Source organism: Thermobia domestica, chromosome 12 (genome assembly GCF_964235325.1).
Source record: "Thermobia domestica chromosome 12, izTheDome1.hap1.1, whole genome shotgun sequence".
NCBI classification, from domain to species: domain Eukaryota; kingdom Metazoa; phylum Arthropoda; class Insecta; order Zygentoma; family Lepismatidae; genus Thermobia; species Thermobia domestica.
In genome coordinates this window covers 205,525,455-205,541,026 of record NC_137465.1, presented here as the reverse complement: position 1 = coordinate 205,541,026, position 15,572 = coordinate 205,525,455, and the positions used below count along the sequence as shown (strand labels likewise).

The window sequence follows — 15,572 nt, the reverse complement described above, 5'->3', positions numbered from 1 at the left end:
TATCTAGATGGAGTTACGACGAAGAGACCTTATCAAAATATAAACAGCTCTCCCAAGGGAGAGAAAAGTTTTAAAATTTCCATGCTGCCCACCAACCCATGGTTGAAGTGAACAAGAAGAAGCAACGGAGGGACTTAAAATATTCTTATTTATAATTCAATATAGCACAAGATGAAATTCCAGCACTGAATTTTTATTTAATTGAATATTTCTGCGGCTGGATCGATGCCCGATTATACTATCTACCGAACGAACCATAGAATGCCAGATTAAAAAGCGCTTACTGTATTTGATAAGCCTGTACCGTAGCTCAGGAAACGAAAAACCTACCAAAGCCTAATCTACTTCTAGCTAACATGTTCCGAAGTAGCTGACAGCTTAGTTGACTGAAAATTCAGTAACTCAAAATACAAGGTATTTGAAAAGGTAAACACGCACATATATCAGTTACTAAAATATCATACTATTGCGGTTAAGCTATGTGTTATTTATGACTTAGGTAGAACAGGATGTATGCAAGAAGTATTGTAGTTACAGCAATAACTAACCAGTTTCGCACTATTCCTTACTCAGCAATATAGCATTTATGTTTTTAGTGTCCACCTAGAAAAGATTGTTTTTTGTTTTTGCTCTATAGATTTTATGACATATGTCCAGCAGATGCTGTTAATACGCACATCGTGAAATAATTGTAATTTTTCACCAAATACTTCTGGTGGTCCCTTGAATTTCATCTATGCTAAGCGGGTTATTGTCATGTCGCCCAGATAATCTTCGGGAAGACATAAAGGACATTAATAACAGAACTGTAATTTTCCAACGATTATTTCGAGGAGTACCCCTAAACGTTAGTAGCACGCAATGCTCTTTCATATACACTCATTCATTTTAGCTGGAAAAGTAACGGGTTAAGTGCCAGACAGTAGGTCCAGAAATATGAAAAATACATACAATTTACAGGTAAGAAATAGTGAATTGGATATCTTTCGTAAAATTCCACGCCATTACTCGAGCAGACGGTTCTACCAAATTTTGACACATTTCTTACATTTTCAGGTCAGGTTAGCGTTTTTTTTTTCTTTCTTTCTTTTAGCAGAACATACAGTAAATGAGGAGCTCAATTACTACTTGCAGATTGACTTCAGGAAAGCTCAGTATAAATACAGGGTGGACGTATGACATAAAAACAACAGTGCATAAAATATGAACCAACTTGTACTAGGTGGCCACTAAAAAGTACGAATGCTACCTAACCGAGTCAGGGTAGGAGCGCAAGAAGAAGCACGATGGGGTGCGTTCGTAGGCAAAAGGCACATCAGCGACGGGGGATATATGCATAAACGAGGACACTGGAAGAGTACAGTTACACATACAATACTTTCACTATCATTCAAATTTCATTTCAATATGTTATGCATTTGTTATGTTTATGGACAAGGCAGTATGGAAATGGTGCGTAAATAACAAGATTGTCATGTATCGTGATTGAGTTTGGGTTATGTTTAGCAGAAGGGGTCCAAAAACACAAAATATACGGGACAAATGAATAATGCAAGTTCTTAGACCTAACATAACGTAACCAAATCTAACCTATGATAACCTGAACTAACCTAATAATAGTAGAAAGAAGCTAAATTTTATGATTTTTTGGAAAATTAAGCTGGACCCCTACACTAACATAATGTAACATAAACTAATCTAACCTAACCTAATGTGAACAGAAATGACCGAAATTATAACATTTTTCAGAAACAATTGCTGGACTCATTCTGCTAAACATTAGCCTTGAGTTTAATCGAGTTATACAAAAATAAGCAGTATCTGTTGTTGAACTTGTATGAAAGACATGGCCTACTAAATAGGCGAACAATTTGTCTTAAGTGTAGAAACGAATTGAAACTACGCAAGAAGAACATCTAACCAAACCAAACTTAGTACATTTTGGTACTTGATTTGGATTGCATTTAGTATCTCCCCTAAACGTGGGAAACACATAAGCCATGCATTTTATGGCATATAGTGTTTTCCCACTAACCTCGTTTATGCGCATACCCTCCGCTGCTGACGCGCCTGCTCCCTACGGACGCACACCCTTGCTACTACTCCAGGCCCCTGCTCCGACTCGATTAGACAGCTTCGTGCGTTTTAGTTGCCACCTAGCACAAGCTGATTCGTGTTTTATGAACTTTCTATGCCATGTCTACTCTGTATTTCGAACAATAATCACTACCAAGTGAACCAAGGTCACAATTTTTTTACTTTGGATGAGAAACTAAATATTTTTATTACTATTATTATTTTCTTCGATATTCGTATGGTCCGGCGATACAGCAGTGATGCCAAATTTTAAGGTTTTTAAGCTTGAAAACATTAGATTTATTATGCGGGACAAAGGTAAAATTAACATTTTTATGATGGACTATCGGTAATCAGAACAGGGTTCAAGCTACGTTAAGAACAGTGTAATATGGAATCAATTTGCTTCATTTTCCAATACAAATGTAAGTAACTGATTACACAAACTACCGACCATCAATCCTATAATACATTTATTTGAATGGTTTAGTAGGAATCCGTATATCGCTATCAACGACTTTTAATTTCACTCAAATTACGGTTAATCTAACATGATGTCTAAAAATTATGATAAACTGATAAACACTGCAATTACGATATTATGTAATGAATAAAATATTATGTTTAAAGTAATGTCAGATATATTTGCCTCCATGGTAATATAACATGAATTTTATATCCTTGTACTTAAAATAACAATACTGTGAACACAGTCAATAATTAACTGATGACAACATATTACCTATATAATAACATTACACTCTAAGAAACACACACCAGTCCATACAGAACTTGAATCAGTGAAATTCTGATTGTTTTAGCAAATATATAAATAAATTCAAATTTAAGCTCAGCGAAGCAATGTAACTGAGATCCACAGATCTATCATAAGACGATTTCCCTTTTCCCAAAAAAATATTTACCATCTCGAAGGGCTCATTCTGTAGCAGCATTCGTTAACATTGCGGTGCGAAACACAAGACATTCAAAAATAAATTGGAGTTTGCACTAAAATATGTATTTAATATTTAAATTCAAAATAAATGTAAAACATTGATACAAAATATCCCTTAAAATATTTCTTCAAACACTTTTTAATACTCTGAAATTTCAAAGAAAGAAATACCACCCGAATTCTTACAAAAAACTCGTAACTTTATTACTTTAAATTATGTGTCCATGTAGTCCACGTCTTAGTTCAGTGCAATTAGACCAAAAAAGAGCAAAACCCGGACATTCAAAAAAAACAAGCCGAAACCTTTTCTAAAATGATCATGATACTCTATTCAGTGACTCAGAGAAAATCCAAAAAAATCCCGCGTCCGTTCTGGTCACTACGGCCGCCATATTGGATAGCCTATTTCCAATGCCAAAAATATTCGAGGGGACCTACCATTCACTTTAACCAGTGGTGCCCACAAGGGGGGGCTATGACGCAAACTGCGTCATTGAATTTTTTTTGGGGGGGTAAAAATCTATATAAATATGTTTGATGGGGGGGTAAAATTAATCGAAAAGAAGATTTTTTTCATGGAAGAACACCTACGGATAGACAATTGGGGGGGTACGTCATGGACATAAGGGGGGGGTGGGCACCACTGCTTTAACTGACCATATAATACAGGTTGTAAACACAGCTGAGATATGACCATACCTCGTTGAAAATTTATTTAATAAGTTGTTCTTATTGTGTTGAAAATTGAAGAAATTTACACTTTTCTGATGGGGAAAAAGGGAAATTTTACAAAATTTCTCAGAACAGAAGTGAAAAATTGAGTTTTGGGATTTTTATTACAAAGGGAGAAGAAACATAAAATATGTGAATACAAAACTATTGGCTACACCCTAATTAAATTATAGGCCACACTCTAATATTAATATCTTCTAAGGGCTAGGATTTTGAAGATTCATATAATGCATTAAATTCCCTCTTGATCCATATTGTAAAATTTTCACCTCTGCATCCACAAGTTTTGAGTGAAGTTATCACTGGGTAAGTATTTACAGAGGCTTCAATAACCTCTAGGAACCTAAATATTAGCTTCTTTGAAGAAAGGAAGAAAGGGAAATTTCCGATAATTTGAGGGAAATGTAGAAATAGTCGGCACGTTCAAAGAAATATGTCAGCAATATACTACATACAATGTTACTCCTTACGGAAAAAATTCTCGTTGTTTTTGATGGAAATAAGGATAAAAGATGAGGAGCATATTCAACGTACAGGAAAGACATAGAATTAGAAGATAATATTACTGTTACTTTAGGGCAGACTGTATTTCTCCTAAATCACAGCAACAAAATGAGTTTCAGACATCTTTGGAGTAAGTATCTCCAGAAATAGGATGCAAGTACTTCAGACCAAGGCAGATGTTGATATGCTGATTGCAACCACGGCTATTTCAGAGGGCAAGAAAGGCCTTAGAGTTATTTTGATTGGTGAAGACAAAGATTTATTAGTTCTTCTAGCTGCCCTTGCTCCACCAGATACATCTTTGAAAATGATGATGCCAGAAACGAATACTTGCCAAGACAAAATTCACTATATTGGTGCTGTTCAAGATGATATAGGTGGTATAAAGGACTTTCTTGTAATTGTACACGGCTTCACAGAATGCGATTCAGTCTCGTCAATTTATCGAAAAGGCAAAATCTCCGCTTACAAAAAGTTAGAGTAATAAGGAACCTAGAGAGAAACTAGTATTTTCAACAATTCTCGAGTCTTTCTGTTACTGTATGGGTCAAAAGATATCGGAAACTTGGACATTTTATGTCATCAACTATATGAGAAGACCAGTGGCGGCGGTTGGACGTTAAAAGTGAGGGGGCAAGACATGATCTGAATATTTGTATATAAATGTTAGTTTTCCTGGTTGTTTCTAACATTTTGTTTGACGAAAGGTTGTATAACTAATAGGATACTATATTTTCAGTTAAAATACCGTATATCGTATACAATAGTTTATTAAGTAAATTGAGAAGAACAACGCAAGTAGATACTAGCCCTTTGTACTCTTAAACAACGAAAGTGTAAGAAGAGATTTGATTCCTTGCTCATGAACATCTTAAAATTCTGTCTGGAAAATTGTGTGATCAGATTATTTAATAAATTTGCAAATCAAATAAATAGAAAGGATAATATTAATCATAGTAATGAATAATGATGCTTGTTTTGCAAAAGTTATATTGAAACTGAGGATTAATGAAAAACTTAATATTTAATTCCACACATGATATTAAATGTATGTTATTACTCTTAGAAAATGAAAGACAGTAAATACTACAAGCATATGCTACGACATTTAAAGAAATATTTGCTTTTGCAACTTCTTGAAATACGTTCGTTGCCATTAGGTGCAGATTTCACTTTCTTGGAACACATCAAAACACAACAATACTTACAATCCACACTTCACTTATACAAAATAAACTTAAAGCCTAGAATTATGTTCAATTTACTAAATTTTATTGTATATATACTCGTACATCCTTAAACACAACACTTCACTCGTATATTACACTACAAAACAATGGAAAAGGTAGAAGTTGTTTCTTATCACGCTCTTTTTAATCGATATTCCTTACTTTAGAAAGAAGAAAAGACATTTTAGGAACTGTCAATTTTTGTGCAATTAAAGAATAACTTGTGAAATAGGCCCTACTTTTTTGCATAATGTTCTTTCGATTAGCTTCAAAGCGGCTCACTAACATATCGAGCCCTTGTAAGAAGAAATGAAAGAATGCTGAAATTGTGCTCCAATAGGTTATTTTTTGGGGTTATTTTCTGTGGCGATTAAAACGCAATTACTGTAGCTTTCTTTACTCCACGGGAAGACAACCAATACGTATTCACGCAACAGCAAATATTATATGGCAGCATTTTTTCCTATTAATCAGTAACACATACAAAATCGTTACATTTCCAAATGAAACTATATACATTAATTGGTTACTTAAAAAAGTGAGGGGGCAACTGCCCCCCTTTGCCCCCCCTAATCGCCGCCCATGGAGAAGACAATTGCCAAACAGCCTATACATTTGCAGTTTAACTTAGCTGTACTTCCTCCTACAACAGGGACCGCTCGTGAGCATTCACTCCGAGTCTTTTATCAAGTGCAGCAATGGCGTGATGTTAACATGGATACTTTAAGCTAGGCTTTGAAGATAGTCAATAGTTATCTATGTCCTATACCAACTTCGAAGTCCGCTGCTGCTGAAGACTTACTACACCTTATTTCTTGTTCCTGCACCGACGACTGTGAAAGAAGTTCTGATTGCCGGAGAGGTATGTTAAAATGCTCAATCGGGTGTATGGACTGCATATGGCTTGGACGTACCAGCATGGACGTAGAAGATGAAGTGGAAGTGGAAGGAGATTTGATAGTTGACGAAAAGTATATCGAAGAAGAAACATTCCAAGATGCCCAACATACTTGTCTGGAATAGATTGAAGTAAACGTAAGTCACTTTCAAATTAAAATTAACTAAATTTGAAACCTTTACATAATAAAGAATTACTTTTTAGACCTTTTCCTCAGGCCGGTAGCCAGTCCGAAAATGTAAGGGGGTGGTAGAAGTTAGGGGGGAGCGATCCAACCATATTATAGTTCATTTGCTAGCCTACCGTGAAAATTTTAGGGGGCCAGCAAAAACGTAGGGGACCCGCCCACCTTAGACCCCCGTGGATATGGGCCTGCTTTTCCTAGTTCAAACATTACGAATTTTTTAAGTTACTAAATATGACTTTTTTCAACAATTTTGTATACAAAATCTGGCTTGCTAAGAATAAAGCATTTTATAAAAATTCCTCAAATTTTGGAATTTTTCCCTTCCCAAAAACAGTCAATATTGGGGGTGTAAGATATATTGAAGCCTTTTCAAATGCCTATCCATTGATAATTTCACTCAAAACTTGTGGATACACAGTGAAAATTTTACAATATTTGAACAAGAGGGAATTTAATGCATTACGCGAATCTAAGTTTAAAATCCCAGCTTTAGAAGATGTTAATATTGTGCATTTTTAACGTTTTACTATGAAAAGTTTAGCCAAAAATTTGCACACATTTTTTGTTTCTTCTTCCCACAGTATTGTAATAAGGATTGAAAAAAAAAAATTTCACTTGTGTTCTGAGAAAGTTTGTGGAATTTCCCTCTTTTCCCTCTAGAGAAAGTGAAAATTTCCTTAATTTTCATACAATAAGAACAACTAGTTGCATGTCTTTTCAATGAGGTATAGTTTATATCTCTGCTGTGTTTGCAACCTGTATTATAGTCAGTTAAAGTGAATTGTAGGTCTCCACGAAAACTTTTGGCATTGGAAATAGGCTATCCAAAACTATCCAATATGGCGGCCATAGTGACCAAACCCGACGCGGGACTTTTTGGGACTTTCTCTGAGTCACTGAATAGAGTATCATGATCATTTTAGAAAAGGTTTCAGCTTGTTTTCTTTGACTGTCCGGGTTCAAACCTTAATTGCACTGTACTATCTGTCTCCGCCCAGCATAGATAAACCTCATAATTATATTTTACTCAAAACAACTACTGCAGACAACAGATATCTATACACAGTTGTGTAATGCTAGAATTTTTGATAGGTATATGCTTTGTGGTCGAACTGAGAAGGTGTGCAGTGGTATGCCATACAGTCTCTGGTTTTCCAGTGATCAAGGCATACCGTCACTGGAAAGTGGATGCTAATATACCTTTAATAAATCAATTTTTATGCACAGTAATTAACAAATAGCTATGCATGCCAAAGATTTTATTTCTTATGTAGAAATAATTTCTAAGTTGCCAACACTTACAATTTTGTTATTTTTTCCTACTTTTTTTTTAATGAGGTGTCTTCAAAGAAGTTCACTTCTTATTAGTACGCAAGAACTCGTATTGTAGTTCCTAAGCTGTTAGCGCACGCGCCTTTGGGGTGAGAGATCTGGGTTAGATTCCCGACCGGAAGCTCATGCGGTTCGGATTTCACTATAATCAGTAGGTTCCGTCTCATATACCTCGCTGCTGAAAGGGGCGTTAAACTCAAAATCAACTCAACTGGTATTGTTGTGTTGGTTGCAGGTAAGTACAGGCGTGTAGCCACGGGGGGCCCATAGGGCCAGGCCCCCACAGATAATTTCCTGACCCCCCAAATGACCAGATTTTAAAACATCATTGTAAGATTACCTCACTTCACTCCTCCTTATACCAATCGGAAAATAATATGGTTTATTTTTATTTATTTATTATTTTTTTTACACCAAATTACACAATTTACTACGATTTTTATTCGACACTAACTAACTAACTCTATGGCCTATGGAACCCAAAGGTTCAATACCGCAGTTCAAAAAAGCTCTCCACTGACTTCTATCCTTAGCTAACTGCATCCAGTTTCTACTTCCTATTCCAATCTCTGCAAGATCCGTCTTAATATTGTCCTCCCATCTGCGCCTAGGTCTTCCTAATGGTCATTTTCCGATTGGTCTTCCAGTCAAGACTTTGAAAGCGTTTCTACTTTCTTCCATTCTAGCTACATGACCCGTCCACCTAAGCCTCCTAGACTTGACGACCCTAACAGTGTTGGGTATACCATGTAACTTATATAGTTCCTCGTTATGAAGTTTCCGCCATTCCCCATTCCCGTTCCTCTTGGGTCCGAATATTCGTCTCAGGATCTTGTTCTCAAATACTTTCAGTCTATGTTCTTCCATCAGAGTAAGTGACCATGTTTCGCAAACATACAGAACAACACGCATGATTATCGTTTTGTATATTTTAAATTTCAAATTCCTCGACCGAATTCGCGACTACAAGAGATTTTGAACCGAATAGTAACACGAATTTCCTACTTTTAGTCGACATTTCATTTCTTCGTGAATATGATTTTCCTCTGTTAATATTGATCCTAGATATTTGAAACTATCCACTTTATCAAAAGTATTATTTAATATTTTAACGCATCCGTAATTTGCTGTATTACGGTCCCGACGCACTTCCATGTATTTAGTTTTCTCTACATTTACTTCTAAACCCATGTCCCTACAAGCGTTGAATAAGATCTCTGCATTTCTTTCTATTGTTCTCCTACCATCCCCTATTAAATTGACATCATCAGCATATGCCATAACTTGGTGAATACCGTTCAACTCTAGGCCCTGGTTGCTATCTTTGATTTTCCTTTTATCGTATACCAGAACAATTTATATTCGACACTTTGAAGACAAACGTTTCAACAAGGTACCATAAATACTACCATAATTCATATGGTACTAAACTGATTTGTAAGTAGGTCTGCATTACATTTTTATATGCTGTAACTAGTATTAAAAAAAAAAAAAATATTTATATCAGATGGAAAATTTGGTGAAAAACGTTTTCAGTATGGATTTCAATTAATCGGTAATTTTCAATTATTTTTACATGTCACCCCCCCCCCTTAGGAGTACTAATGGGGACTGAATTTGGATTTCAACGGCATCGGAAGTGGCACTGTTCATATCAGCCACTCCGAAAACTATGATTCGACCTTAATATTGGTCATTTTCGATCATTTTTGTATATCTTCACCTTCTCTTAAAAGCGCACCTTCAAAGTGAAGCTATAAGAACCATCCCAGGTCCGAACCTCTATCTACGTTGAAAATTTAATCGAAATCAGTCGGGTGACTCAAAAGTTGTTACAAATGTAGTCACTTCATTTTATATATATATATATATATATATATATATATATATATATATATATATATATATATATATATATATATATATAAATAGATAGATAGATAGATAGATAGATAGATAGATAGATAGATAGATAGATAGATAGATAGATAGATAGATAGATAGATAGATAGATAGATAGGGTAAACGGTAACTAGGTGGACAAACTTGGACGGGTGATAGTACATCTAACAAGAAGCAAAAAAGTCCTAGTAAACATGGGGGAAATTCCGTCCCGTTTAGGAGTGACAGAGTGTCGAAAGCGTGAGAACATGAACTTCAGAGGCCAACAGCTTAAAAACAATACATCGTAGAGAGTGCGGTTAATAACGTCACTTAGAAAGTCATACCTACTTTATTGACAAATGCATGTTTGAAAACACAGCTATGCGTGCGCATGGGATTCCCCAAAGGAACGGAGGGATCCCCGGACATGCTGTATAGGGATGCGCTCGAGTCGAGTCGAATCGAGATTTAAGCCTGTCTCGACTCGTCTCGAGAAAATGTTGTCTCGACTCGTGTCTCGACTCGAAAATATGGTGCTGTCTCGACTCGTGTCTCGGCTCGACAGTCTCTGTCTCGACTCGACTCGAATTCGAGTCGAGACGTCTCGAAATTCGAGTCGAGACAAAATATACGAGTTAAAATATACACACACATCAGCAAGACCGTTATGACTACCTACCTAATTGTTAGTATGTCCAACTTTTGGCACGAATAACAACGGCAACACGTCTTGGCATGGTCGCAATGTTCCTCGGTGGGTCGCTGGAGAGAGTTGGCACCACATATGCACACACAGGTCATCTAATTTCCGTAAATTCCGGGGAGGGGGTGATGCACCCTCACGTTACGTTCAATCACATCCCAGATGTGACCGATTGGGTTCAGATCCGGAGAGTTTAGGGGCCAGCACATCACTTGGAACTCGCTCCTGTGTTCCTCGAACCACTCCATCACACTCCTGGCCTTGTGACATGGTGCATTATTTTGTCGAAAAATTCCACTACCGATGGAAAACATGGCCGTCATGAAGGGGGTGTACGTAGTCTGCAAGCAGCGTGCGACACCTCGGCCGTCATGGTGCTTTGTTCGAGCTCTACTGGATACATGGATGCTCACCTGAATGTTCCCTAGATAATAATTAAGCCGTAGCCAGTTTGTCTCCGTCCCGCAGTACAGATGTCAAGGAGCTGTTCCCTATGAACACTACGGATTCGCACCCTCACATCGTCATGATGAAGAAGATATCGGGATTCATCAGACAATGCAATGCTCTGCCATTGTGCCAAGGTCTAGTGGTGATGGTCACGTGTTCATTTCAGTTATAGTTGCCGATGTCGTGGTGTTAACATTCGCCATCGTTAGGAGTGTTCGGTGCACTGTGTGTTCAGACTAGCGTTGTGAAGGCCTGTGATAAAAACGGAAATTTTGGGTAAAAAACAGTTTTTTTACTGTTTTCCCGAGCTGGGGAAAAAACGGAAAATTTGGGTATGATCAGAATCATCATTCTTGTTAATCACAGAATCATTTTAGTTAATATGTTAAATCAAACATATATTTCATAGAGATATCTTCATTGTTCTATGTAAAATTCCGGAAATTTTGAAACCATTAGAAAAAATCATTTGTTCGGAAATATTGGCAAAAACAGGAAAATGTATTTTAAAAACTATTTGTTGGCCTGATGCTAGTGATCTTACTTGCTGTAACATGTCTGCAACATATACAGTGGGAAGTGGAAAATCCGAACTAATTGGGACCACAGGTATTCGGTTTTTCAAATTGTTCGGATTTTCGAAAATGACCAAGAAAATGTCTTTTAGGCTTACATATACTGTACGGTATGTTCTTCTATCGATACAGTGGTTATTCAGTACATACAGTAATTACAATACCGTACGTAAGGCTACTTACATTTAATGTTTCTGAAGAACTTGCTTTTACTCTAAGTCACACTTAAAACTTATAGGCCTAAGAAAAAATAAAAATAAAAATACATGACAAACAATTACATATAAATGAACTTTTGTAAAAACACTGACTTCACATAACGTCGATGGACACGCTATTGTTTGTTTATCGCTAGCGTTAAGACAAAATGTAATAACCTTCTAGGAACCGCGTTCGGATTTTTGACGTTAGGATTATCGACGTCCTAGTATATATACAATGTATTTCGCTAACGGAAAAATACTTAGAGGAACAGGTTTTAATTCTACTTTACACACATATACCGCACAAGTGAGTAAATTTGAGCAGCGAGAAATATATTAAATGAAACTTCCGTTAGTTATTACAGACTAGCAGAATATCCGTTATTCGCACGGGAAGAATACGTTTCATTTTGGACACAAAGGGCACCAAAACTGTCACCAATGAACTTGTGGAGCCCCAAAACTATGAATTTGACATTCATATCGATAATTTTCAATTATCTTTACATGTCACCATCCTCCTTAGAGTACTAATGGGGCTGAATTTGTGGATTTAAACGGCATCTTCTGTTCATCTCAGCGAGTATGGATTCGAGGCCATTTTCGATCATTCATATATATATATATATATACAGAGGTGGATCCAAGGGGGCTATAGCCTCCCCCTTCACACTCAAGTATACACTGCATAAAATGGGCTACAATCCTGCTTTACACTGGATAAAACTGCAAACTATGGTCTAGCCCCTCCCTTGATCATATCCTGGATCCGCCACTATATATATATATACTGTATATAATGCTCAAAAAAATTAGGGGTTCAGCTGAAATATCACACAAGACCTTAAGATAGTGTATGAATAAGCTTGTGTTTGACTCATATTATCATACAAGAAGGAATGCTTTAAGATACACTAGAAAAATGGGGCACATACTGGTGTTGGGGCACGGAAAACCTTGTTCACATGGCTCATGACACAAGACGGTTATGTGTGCACCTCTCGAACTGCTCACAAACAGGCAAGTCAACAACACTGATTGTTCCTTAATATGTCATATGATCACTTCGAATAGCCAACAGGGCCTGCGTGGCATGGATTCAATCAGATTATCGATGAGTTCTTGGGGGATGTTGTGCCACTCATCCAGAAGAGCGACTTCCAGCTCTGGAATGGTTTTTGGATTTACTGGCCTAGCAGCAATTCGTCTGCCAAGCATTATCCAGACATGCTCAATTGGAACGAGATCCGGAGAGCATGCTGACCACTTCATCCGAGCGATACCCTCAGCATCCAGCATCTCATCCTCTAACCGAGCTATGTGAGGACGAGTATTGTCATCCATAAAAAGGAACGAATCACCAATGGCACCAGCATAAGGAAGAACAAGAGTTTTCGTGATCTCATCCCTATATCTGAGAGCCGTCAAAGAGCCATTTCGGATGATGTGGAGCTCAGTACGGCCACCAATGCTGATTCCTGCCTACACCATCAGTACACCACCATGATACTGGGATGTTTCTCGCACAAACATGGGATTGTGTCGTGTTCCACACTCTCTCCAGATGAGAACACGTCGATTATCAGGCTCCACACTGAATCGAGACTCGTCAGAGAACAAAACATTGCCCCATTCATTGCGTCCCCACCCACGATGTTCCTCCGCCTACGCTCTTCGATCAACACAGTGTCGTGCAGTTAATGGGACACACCATAGGCCTACGTGTGTAGAGACCACCTTCTCGAAGGCGATTGCGGACCGTCTGAGTAGATACTGTGCGTCCTGTTGTTGTTCGGAAGGCTCGCGGCAGCAGAGTTGTATTCTGACGCCGGTTTTGACGGGCTGTTAACAAGAGATAACGATCGTCTCTGGCTTTGGTTGCTAGTGGACGGCCCTGTCCTTGTCTTCTTTGAACACTTCCAGTTGTTTGAAATCGATTCCACAATCGGGAAATCACACTCTGTGCCACTCTTATGGCATGTGCCACCTCCCGCCATGACTGACCAGCTTCCAACCTCATTGAGGGCCGCGGTGCCTCAGTGGTAGAGCGTTCACCTCTGGTGCTTGGGGTCCCGGGTTCGATCCCAGCCCCTGCCAAGTGAACTTTGTGGTGTACAAACACCGTGTGCGTGGGTTTTCTCGGGGTTCTCCCGTTTCCTCCCACTTTCTTCATTCCACCCTTTCACTCATCTCTCACATCACCGTCTCCTTTAGCCTAACCGGCATAACCGTGGGACGCAAAACTTAAAGATTTTTTTCCCGGCCCGCATACAATTATAGCTTAATTTGCAAATCATCGCAAATGGAAGTGTCACCATCGATATTAGTGACCGCGAAAACTATGGATTTGACACTAATATCGGTCATTTTGGATTACTTTTACATGTCTCGGTATCCGACCTCCCCCCTCCGGTGACCACTGGCCCGAATAGGATGAATTTGTAAGTTAATGTGATCAGAGTTTCACCATTGATTTCAGCGACCGCGAAAACTGAATTCGACAGTAATATCGGCCATTTTCTACCACTTTTACATGTCCCTGTAAGCGCACCCTGAGACCCCCTGGTTTGAATTTAAAAAAAAAAAAAAGATTCATCTTGATCTGGGGCCTGGGCCATGGTACCCCTGACTAAAATTTGGTAACTCTCGGTCCACTCGTCTGGTCCCCAGGCTGCATACAGACAGACAAACACAAACAAACTATTTATTTTATTTATATTAGACTAGATAGATTCTTGCAAATTATGCCAGATTTTCATATTATCTTTCCGAACTAATTTTAAAGACCCGCTCCTACTTATCTTTATATATATACACAGTATATCTATATTTATATCTATCTATATCTATATATGTATATAACAAACGCAGGAATTACACCCTAAATAACGCTCCTGGAGGACCCCTTTTTCAAAAAAATTGCTGGGGAAACACTTGTAGAAACTTGTTTTCGTGCCAGACGATTACCGAGACCTGGTGAAAAAAAAACTCCTTTAGCGATCGAATTAAAAAAATAGTTCTCCTCAGGTTAGTATTCACTGAGAATATTGTTATAAAATTGAAATTTTATGGGTAAATCAGTAGACTTTGAATACATGCACATCGTATCCACTGAGTTGCGAAATTATGTACCTCCACATATGGGCGGTCGAAGAAAATTTTCTAGGGGGCATCTTCAATGTTTGCTATATTAGTCTTGCATTTAATGTGCATGGTTTGTTATATTACGTATACGTGAGCCAGGGAGGTTCATTCTTATCAAACACGGAGATTATGAAGGAGCAGATCTACTGTACAAAATATAATAAAAACATCTCTGTCGGATTTCTATCATCCCGCAGTCCAACCCCGAGACGGAAACATAAGAGATAGGCTTTTTGTTTTTAAACAAGATAACGTGCCTAGCGAATGCTTTACATTGTGAAGTTTATATTAGTGAAAATTAAACGAATATAATTTTACAACTTAATATACATATTACTAAATGTTTAGCTCCCCGTTGCTATGTTGTTAGCGATGCGCCTTTCTCGAACGAGGTTTGATTCATGGTAGGAGCTCATGTGTTTCAAATCCGACATTAAACTGTACGTTCACGTCTTGTAGAGCTTTGTTCCTGAAAACGACGCTAAACTATAATCTAATTTATTATTACTAAATATTAGAAAATAATGACTTACCAAGGTGACGTCAATTTGGCAGTCATCAAATCCATTTTATACTTTCACTTAATCCAGTGGATACTAATATAACAATTACAAGACACACGCGCATATAAATACTCAGAAACAAGTACATACACACGTACACATACACAAATATGAACCCTTCAAATCTATTTACATGT

At 37.7% G+C, this 15,572-nt stretch overlaps 1 protein-coding gene across 5 annotated transcripts in view; it reads right to left on the bottom strand.

The window, feature by feature from the left end:
• beta4GalT7 (beta-1,4-galactosyltransferase 7) overlaps positions 1 to 3,263 on the bottom strand; it is a 36,909-nt gene extending 33,646 nt beyond the window's left edge. For 3 of the 5 annotated variants that reach the window (XM_081734614.1, XM_081734617.1, XM_081734618.1), the window contains exon 1: positions 2,819 to 2,979. The gene's annotated coding sequence lies outside the window, so the exon portion shown is untranslated. Of the gene's footprint in view, positions 1 to 2,818; positions 2,991 to 3,239 lie in introns of those variants that run through there. The other 2 variants (XM_081734616.1, XM_081734615.1) reach the window with 2 other exon arrangements.
• Between the last annotated feature and the right edge of the window lie 12,309 nt (positions 3,264 to 15,572).